This window comes from Protomyctophum parallelum, assembly GCF_964188405.1.
Source record: "Protomyctophum parallelum genome assembly, chromosome: 7".
Classification (NCBI taxonomy): domain Eukaryota; kingdom Metazoa; phylum Chordata; class Actinopteri; order Myctophiformes; family Myctophidae; genus Protomyctophum; species Protomyctophum parallelum.
In genome coordinates this window covers 54596836-54605650 of record NC_139705.1, presented here as the reverse complement: position 1 = coordinate 54605650, position 8815 = coordinate 54596836, and positions in this window count along the sequence as shown.

Sequence of the window (8815 nt, the reverse complement as noted above, 5' to 3'; positions counted from 1 at the left end):
ACTAAAATCGTATGACATTTAGTCGACTAAAACTAGACTAAATACTAGAACATTCCAGGCGACTAAAATGTGACTAAAACTAAGTGAAAATATTCAAGAGACTATGACTAAAACTAAAATAGAAATTTGCTGCCAAAAACAACACTGGGTAGAACTCATTTAGCTTTGCTTTAATAGTAATAAAGTGCATAAAATAACCATGACATTCTTCCTGTTTCCTCTGTGCTGCTGGTAAAAACTGTGTCTCCACGTAGGTGCATAATTTCCCCCCCACACCAGACCTGTCCAAAGTGTCCGTAATTATAGCCTATAGGCTTGGGAGGCGTGCCCGTTTGTGCCCAAAACAATAATCCAATTAGGCAATAATATACAGAATATTCTCAAAACTAATAAGGATATATAATAACAAATAAGAAGAACAAGAAAATACAAAAAAAACTGTTAAATGGCTTCTAAAGGCTACTTAAGTAAGTGTAAGTTTTTCCTGCTTTTGTTTTTAAATGCAGGAAATATAAGTGTACACTGTAAAATATAAATATAAGTGTACACAGTAAAATATAAATATAAGTGTACACAGTAAAGTCCTCAGTGTTCTTTATTTATATAATATAAGTGTACACAAGTAAAATCCTCAGTGTTCTTTATTTTTCTCTCCAAATTGATGAATGAACAAAGGGAGTGTTTACTGTGTGTGTGTTCTGTGTGGAATTCTGTCAAACACATGATATGTTGACAGAACCTGATGAGCTGTGTGACATGATGACATGTATGTAATGTATCTACAACACGCTGTGTGACATGTATGTAATGTATCTACTGTACAACACGCTATGTGACATGTACAGTATGTATGTACAACACGCTGTGTAACATGTCTGTATGTATCTCACTGTCTCAGGCTGTGTAACATGTACAGTGTGTATCTCTCTGTCTCAGGCTGTGTAACATGTACAGTATGTATCTCTCTGTCTCAGGCTGTGTAACATGTACAGTAATGTCTGTATCTCTCTGTCTCTCAGGCTGGCAGGAGAAAGTCCAGGAGCTGTCCAATAAGAAGGGCTGGTGAGTGAAACCATGTTGTTGTTGTTCCTCTGGCACTGAAAGGGTTTTCTGTTTTATTTCGGGACCGAGCAGCCTTGAAATACTAGCTGGTCTGGTCCCTTATTATTATTAAATACTGGTCTGGTCCCTTAGTGTTATTGTTATTATAACTTCCACTCAACTTGAATCAACCACCTGTCGCCCTATGGATTTTAAATCCCCTTTTAAATTGGCTTGATCCGTATAGAAGAAAAACGTGCCTACATTGATACAAAATGTGAATAAAGAAATTGCACCTTGCACCAAAACGACAGCTCAGTCGGTAGAGCACTTTGGCCTTTTAACCAAAACGACAGCTCAGTCGGTAGAGCACTTTGGCCTTTTAACCAAAACGACAGCTCAGTCGGTAGAGCACTTTGGCCTTTTAACCAAAACGACAGCTCAGTCGGTAGAGCACTTTGGCCTTTTAACCAAAACGACAGCTCAGTCGGTAGAGCACTTTAACCAGCTCAGTCGGTAGAGCACTTTGGCCTTTTAACCAAAACGACAGCTCAGTCGGTAGAGCACTTTAACCAGCTCAGTCTGTAGAGCACTTTGGCCTTTTAACGACAGCTCAGTCGGTAGAGCACTTTGGCCTTTTAACCGCCAACTCAGCGGGTGAGGAGCGCGGCGTGAAGTCGTTCTGGGAGCTGGTGGTTGTTGTATTGATTGAAATATTTATTAACAGTTTGCAGAATTACAGTACATTTCAAGCACAACTTAATACAATAATAACAAAAAACATGGCATTGATGCACCTGGGACGTATTCTCAGTGAGGTATCCTGAGGTCATCACCTGGGACGTATCCTCAGTGATGTATCCTGAGGTCATGGATGCACCTGGGACGTATCCTCAGTGATGTATCCTGAGGTCATCACCTGGGACGTATCCTCAGTGATGTATCCTGAGGTCAACGGGGTTTCGGGTCTCGCAACATCATACCCCTCACTCAGGTGACCCAGCCGGGAGTGATCAAGTCCCGACTTACGTCCCAGTAGCTACCCTCAATCAGTCCCATTTAGGGAAAGACCAGGGCCACACAATCTGTTGGAACTACTGTACTCCAGAACTACTCTGCCAGGGCTGGGAGGTACACTTCTTCAATACAAATACTGTTAACTGTGAGTGGACGACACCATCAAGCATTACACTTGTTTACACCTTGTTCAATTCATCAAAACATTTAGACACGTATACAAATAGACACTTCTATATAGTTAAAAAACTGAACAGGAATTCATCATAAAGGAGGTAAAAAGGGGAAAGGAACACATACAGTGAGGGGAAAGAGGGGTGGCTCCACCTCAGCAATCCATCTCCCAGAGGTCTGTAGAGCGTTGAAACGGGGATAGACTATTTTACAACAGACACTTTGACCGGTAAATACACAGCCGAAGGTTAATAAATAAAATCACAACCGTGTGAAGGCATTTAATGTTAGGACAAAAATGCAGATTTGCTCAGACACATTATGACGTAACTTCTACATGCATTGTCAACGGCATTTAACCCGTTCTGACCTGAGATCAGATTCATACGAGGTTTCCACTGGACACACACTGGTCTGATTAACCCATTCTGACCTGAGATCAGATTCTAAAAATGTCAGTCGTTCTTCGATTTTTCAAAAAATAGCAGACCTACAAGCTCGTATCGCGCCACTCGGTGGCGCGATATGAGCTTGTAGATCTGCTGTTTTTAAATAGCTAAAGCATAACATGATGCTGACACCAAAATGGGTTCCCGTTCAGAATGGGTTAATGTTTGTGTTAAGACAAAGACCTACACTATAGCTGAATATATAGAGGGGCTAGTGGCCCTCAATATCCTGGCAATAACCTTAATTTAATGTTTGTGTTAAGACAAAGACCTACACTATAGCTGAATATAGGAGGGGCTTGTGGCCCTCAATATCCTGGCAATTACCTTCATTTAATGTTTGTGTTAGGACAAAGACCTACACTATAGCTGAATATAGGAGGGGCTCGTGGCCCTCAATATCCTGGCAATAACCTTCATTCAGTGTTTCATGCTGGTGTTACAGGCCTGTGCAGTGTGCCAGCATGGACACTAGGTGTCTCCTCTGACCCTTTACATGTTTTAAGTGATGAATATCAACTGTTGCTCCATGAGGCGCTTTAGAGTCCCTGCTTTTATGAAAAACAGACTAAAGAACTCATTTGTACATCAGTCTGTCTCGCTTCTAAAGCAAAATCGCTAAACCAGTGGATATGTTCTCGTTCCTGATTGTCTCTGTGATATTTGTGCTGTAATGTCTACCATGTTGTAATGTACGTCTTATGTCTACCATGTTGTAATGTACGTCTCAATGTACGTCTTATGTCTTGTCTGTTTCTTGAACGGTGACGTCATGGACGCAAAACAAATGTCAGTGCAAGCTGACAATAAAGTTGTATCGTATCGTATCGTATCGTATCGTATCGTATCGTATCGTATCGTATCGTATCGTATCGTATCGTATCGTATCGTATCGTATCGTATCGTATCTCCTTGATGCTAATTAAGTCCATGCCGGCACACAGGACAGGGACATCTCAGATGAAACACAACACACTCACAATGAACATTGGTCTATACCACAGAACATGGTCTAGTCCTGTGATTGGCCCCCATCTCTCTCTCTCATCCACACATACCCAATGGTCTAGTCCTGTGATTGGTCCCCATCTCTCTCTCATCCACACATACCCAATGGTCTAGTCCTGTGATTGGTCCCCATCTCTCTCTCATCCACACATACCCAATGGTCTAGTCCTGTGATTGGTCCCCATCTCTCTCTCATCCACACATACCCAATGGTCTAGTCCTGTGATTGGTCCCCATCTCTCTCTCATCCACACATACCCAATGGTCTAGTCCTGTGATTGGTCCCCATCTCTCTCTCATCCACACATACCCAATGGTCTAGTCCTGTGATTGGTCCCCATCTCTCTCTCATCCACACATACCCAATGGTCTAGTCCTGTGATTGGTCCCCATCTCTCTCTCATCCACACATACCCAATGGTCTAGTCCTGTGATTGGTCCCCATCTCTCTCTCATCCACACATACCCAATGGTCTAGTCCTGTGATTGGTCCCCATCTCTCTCTCATCCACACATACCCAATGGTCTAGTCCTGTGATTGGCCCCCATCTCACTCTCTCATCCACACATACCCAATGGTCTAGTCTTGTGATTGGTCCCCATCTCTCTCTCATCCACACATACCCAATGGTCTAGTCTTGTGATTGGTCCCCATCTCTCTCTCATCCACACATACCCAATGGTCTAGTCTTGTGATTGGTCCCCATCTCTCTCTCATCCACACATACCCAATGGTCTAGTCCTGTGATTGGCCCCCATCTCTCTCTCTCATCCACTCATACCCAATGGTCTAGTCCTGTGATTGGCCCCCATCTCTCTCTCTCATCCACTCATACCCAATGGTCTAGTCTTGTGATTGGCCCCCATCTCTCTCTCTCATCCACACATACCCAATGGTCTAGTCCTGTGATTGGCCCCCATCTCTCTCTCTCATCCACACATACCCAATGGTCTAGTCCTGTGATTGGCCCCCATCTCTCTCTCTCATCCACACATACCCAATGGTCTAGTCTTGTGATTGGTCCCCATCTCTCTCTCATCCACACATACCCAATGGTCTAGTCTTGTGATTGGTCCCCATCTCTCTCTCATCCACACATACCCAATGGTCTAGTCCTGTGATTGGTCCCCATCTCTCTCTCATCCACACATACCCAATGGTCTAGTCCTGTGATTGGTCCCCATCTCTCTCTCTCTCATCCACACATACCACATGGTCTAGTCCTGTGATTGGTCCCCATCTCTCTCTCTCATCCACACATACCCAATGGTCTAGTCCTGTGATTGGTCCCCATCTCTCTCTCTCATCCACACATACCACATGGTCTAGTCCTGTGATTGGTCCCCATCTCTCTCTCTCATCCACACATACCACATGGTCTAGTCCTGTGATTGGTCCCCATCTCTCTCTCTCATCCACACATACTCAATGGTCTAGTCTTGTGATTGGTCCCCATCTCTCTCTCTCTCATCCACACATACCCAATGGTCTAGTCTTGTGATTGGTCCCCATCTCTCTCTCTCTCTCATCCACACATACCCAATGGTCTAGTCTTGTGATTGGTCCCCATCTCTCTCTCATCCACATACCAGAGTTAAGCACCTATATTGTTAGTGGAGAGGATTCATCTTACACTTATTGCGCTTCAAGTGCCCTCTGCTGGCAAAACAAAGAATTGTTCCACTCAGGGACATGCAGAGAGGCCTATCAAAGCCTATCTGACATTTTAATCATAACGGTTCATTTCTGGGTCTAATATGGGACCTACAGTACAGTACAGTACAGTATGGGGCTTCCATCATGTCAATCTTAATGAAGAGAAAATGATGCCATGATGACTAAAACAACCGCATGGCTTTGTTGTGATAACGGAAACAAAGAAAAGAGCCAATGCATCCTATGGTTCTCCATTGCCTCAGACAATTTATTGCCATGGCAACCCCACACATGGCAACCCCACATGGCAACCCCACACATGGCAACCCCACATGGCAACCCCACACATGGCAACCCCACATGGCAACCCCACATGGCAACCCCACACATGACAATTGATTACTTAACCAGCACACTTTTCACAGTCAGTTTGCACTCTTCAGACACAGACAGATATGTGGGACACAGGCAGACAGACAGATATGTGGGACACAGGCAGACAGACAGATATGTGGGACACAGGCAGACAGACAGATATGTGGGACACAGGCAGACAGACAGATATGTGGGACACAGGCAGACAGACAGATATGTGGGACACAGGCAGACAGACAGATATGTGGGACACAGGCAGACAGACAGATATGTGGGACACAGACAGACAGGCAGATATGTGGGACACAGACAGACAGACAGATATGTGGGACACAGGCAGACAGACAGATATGTGGGACACAGGCAGACAGACAGATATGTGGGACACAGGCAGACAGGCAGATATGTGGGACACAGGCAGACAGGCAGATATGTGGGACACAGGCAGACAGACAGATATGTGGGACACAGGCAGACAGACAGATATGTGGGACACAGGCAGACAGACAGATATGTGGGACACAGGCAGACAGACAGATATGTGGGACACAGGCAGACAGACAGATATGTGGGACACAGGCAGACAGACAGATATGTGGGACACAGGCAGACAGACAGATATGTGGGACACAGGCAGACAGACAGATATGTGGGACACAGGCAGACAGACAGATATGTGGGACACCGGCAGACAGACAGATATGTGGGACACAGGCAGACAGACAGATATGTGGGACACCGGCAGACAGACAGATATGTGGGACACAGGCAGACAGACAGATATGTGGGACACCGGCAGACAGACAGATATGTGGGACACAGGCAGACAGACAGATATGTGGGACACCGGCAGACAGACAGATATGTGAGACACAGGCAGACAGACAGATATGTGGGACACAGACAGACAGACAGATATGTGGGACACAGGCAGACAGACAGATATGTGAGACACAGGCAGACAGACAGATATGTGGGACACAGGCAGACAGACAGATATGTGGGACACAGGCAGACAGACAGATATGTGGGACACAGGCAGACAGACAGATATGTGGGACACAGGCAGACAGACAGATATGTGGGACACAGGCAGACAGATATGTGGGACACAGGCAGACAGGCAGATATGTGGGACACAGACAGACAGACAGATATGTGGGACACAGACAGACAGACAGATATGACATGTGGGACACAGACAGACAGACAGATATGACATGTGGGACACAGACAGACAGACAGACAGACAGGCAGATATGTGGGACACAGGCAGACAGACAGATATGTGGGACACCGGCAGACAGACAGATATGTGGGACACAGGCAGACAGACAGATATGTGGGACACAGGCAGACAGACAGATATGTGGGACACAGACAGACAGACAGATATGTGGGACACAGACAGACAGACAGATATGACATGTGGGACACAGACAGACAGACAGATATGACATGTGGGACACAGACAGATAGTTAAAACTGGTGCTGTGACAAGTTGACAACGGGTATTATTAGTGTTCTTAACTGATCACATTTCCGGGCAGACTTTTGGCCAGACTGTTATAAAGCCAAGTCTTTAATCTAAAATAATAGGTCATTGTATCTACATTCCATTTGCATTCCAGACTAATTGTATATCTTTGTATGCTTTGTGTATGCAGTGATATTAAACGAATGGAGGAGCTGTTCAACAGGAACCAGCAGATGAGAGAACAGCAGAGACTTCTCACCGAGAACATCAAGTCTCTGGAGAACAGGTGAGAACTTTATCATTATCTATCAGTATCTGGAGAACAGGTGATAACTTTATCATTATCTATCAGTATCAGGAGAACAGGTGAGAACCTTATCATTATCTATCAGTATCAGGAGAACAGGTGAGAACCTTATCATTATCTATCAGTATCTGGAGAACAGGTGAGAACCTTATCATTATCTATCAGTATCAGGAGAACAGGTGATAACTTTATCATTATCTATCAGTCTCTGGAGAACAGGTGAGAACCTTATCATTATCTATCAGTATCAGGAGAACAGGTGAGAACCTTATCATTATCTATCAGTATCAGGAGAACAGGTGAGAACCTTATCATTATCTATCAGTATCAGGAGAACAGGTGAGAACCTTATCATTATCTATCAGTCTCTGGAGAACAGGTGAGAACCTTATCATTATCTATCAGTATCTGGAGAACAGGTGAGAACTTTATCATTATCTATCATTATCTGGAGAACAGGTGATAACTTTATCATTACTTGCGCAAGCAGAGCGCGCAAGGAATACTTTCGCCCGGTCTTCGTTCATCGCGACAGCCAACCCGCCATTTCATGCGTATGCCAATAAAACAGCAGATCTGTGCCTGGTTTGCTGGGACCAGATCACACAAATGACCATATGTCTTACGTCATCATTTAGAGCTAGTCATACGTATACTATATACATAATCAGTCAAATAAACTAGCAAATTGTGCCTGATCTGCTGGGACCAGAGTATGTGGTGTGTGTATATGTATGACTAGCTCTCAATGATGACGTAAGACATATGGTCATTTATGTGATCTGGTCCCAGCAAACCAGGCACAGATCTGCTGTTTTATTTGCATACGCATGAAATGGCGGGTTGGCTGTCACGGTTTTTGGCGCAAAGTAACCACAGTATACCGCTAATCAACTTACAACTACATACTCTATATAGTATAATTATGTATAACTGCTCTCAATGATGACGTAAGTAATACAACATTATGATTCTGGGGTGTATAAATGTAACGATACTGTCAAAGAGTTAACCATAAAGCTTAACGTTAGTATAGTGTATACATTTCAAACGTTCCTTCACAGATATACTGAGATTTGACAATTTACAGCGGTCGAAAGTACTTGCGCGCTCTGCTTGTGCACTACTAGTGTGCAACAAGCAAGTATGCACTCGACAGAGTGCAGTTCTAGTTTATATTATTATTATCTGGAGAACAGGTGAGAACTTTATCATTTTATTTACACACTTCACACCTCATGTAAGACGTAAACTTTGACCTGACGTGCAGCTAAACTGTAAGCAGCATGCTGCACATGATATAACATGTG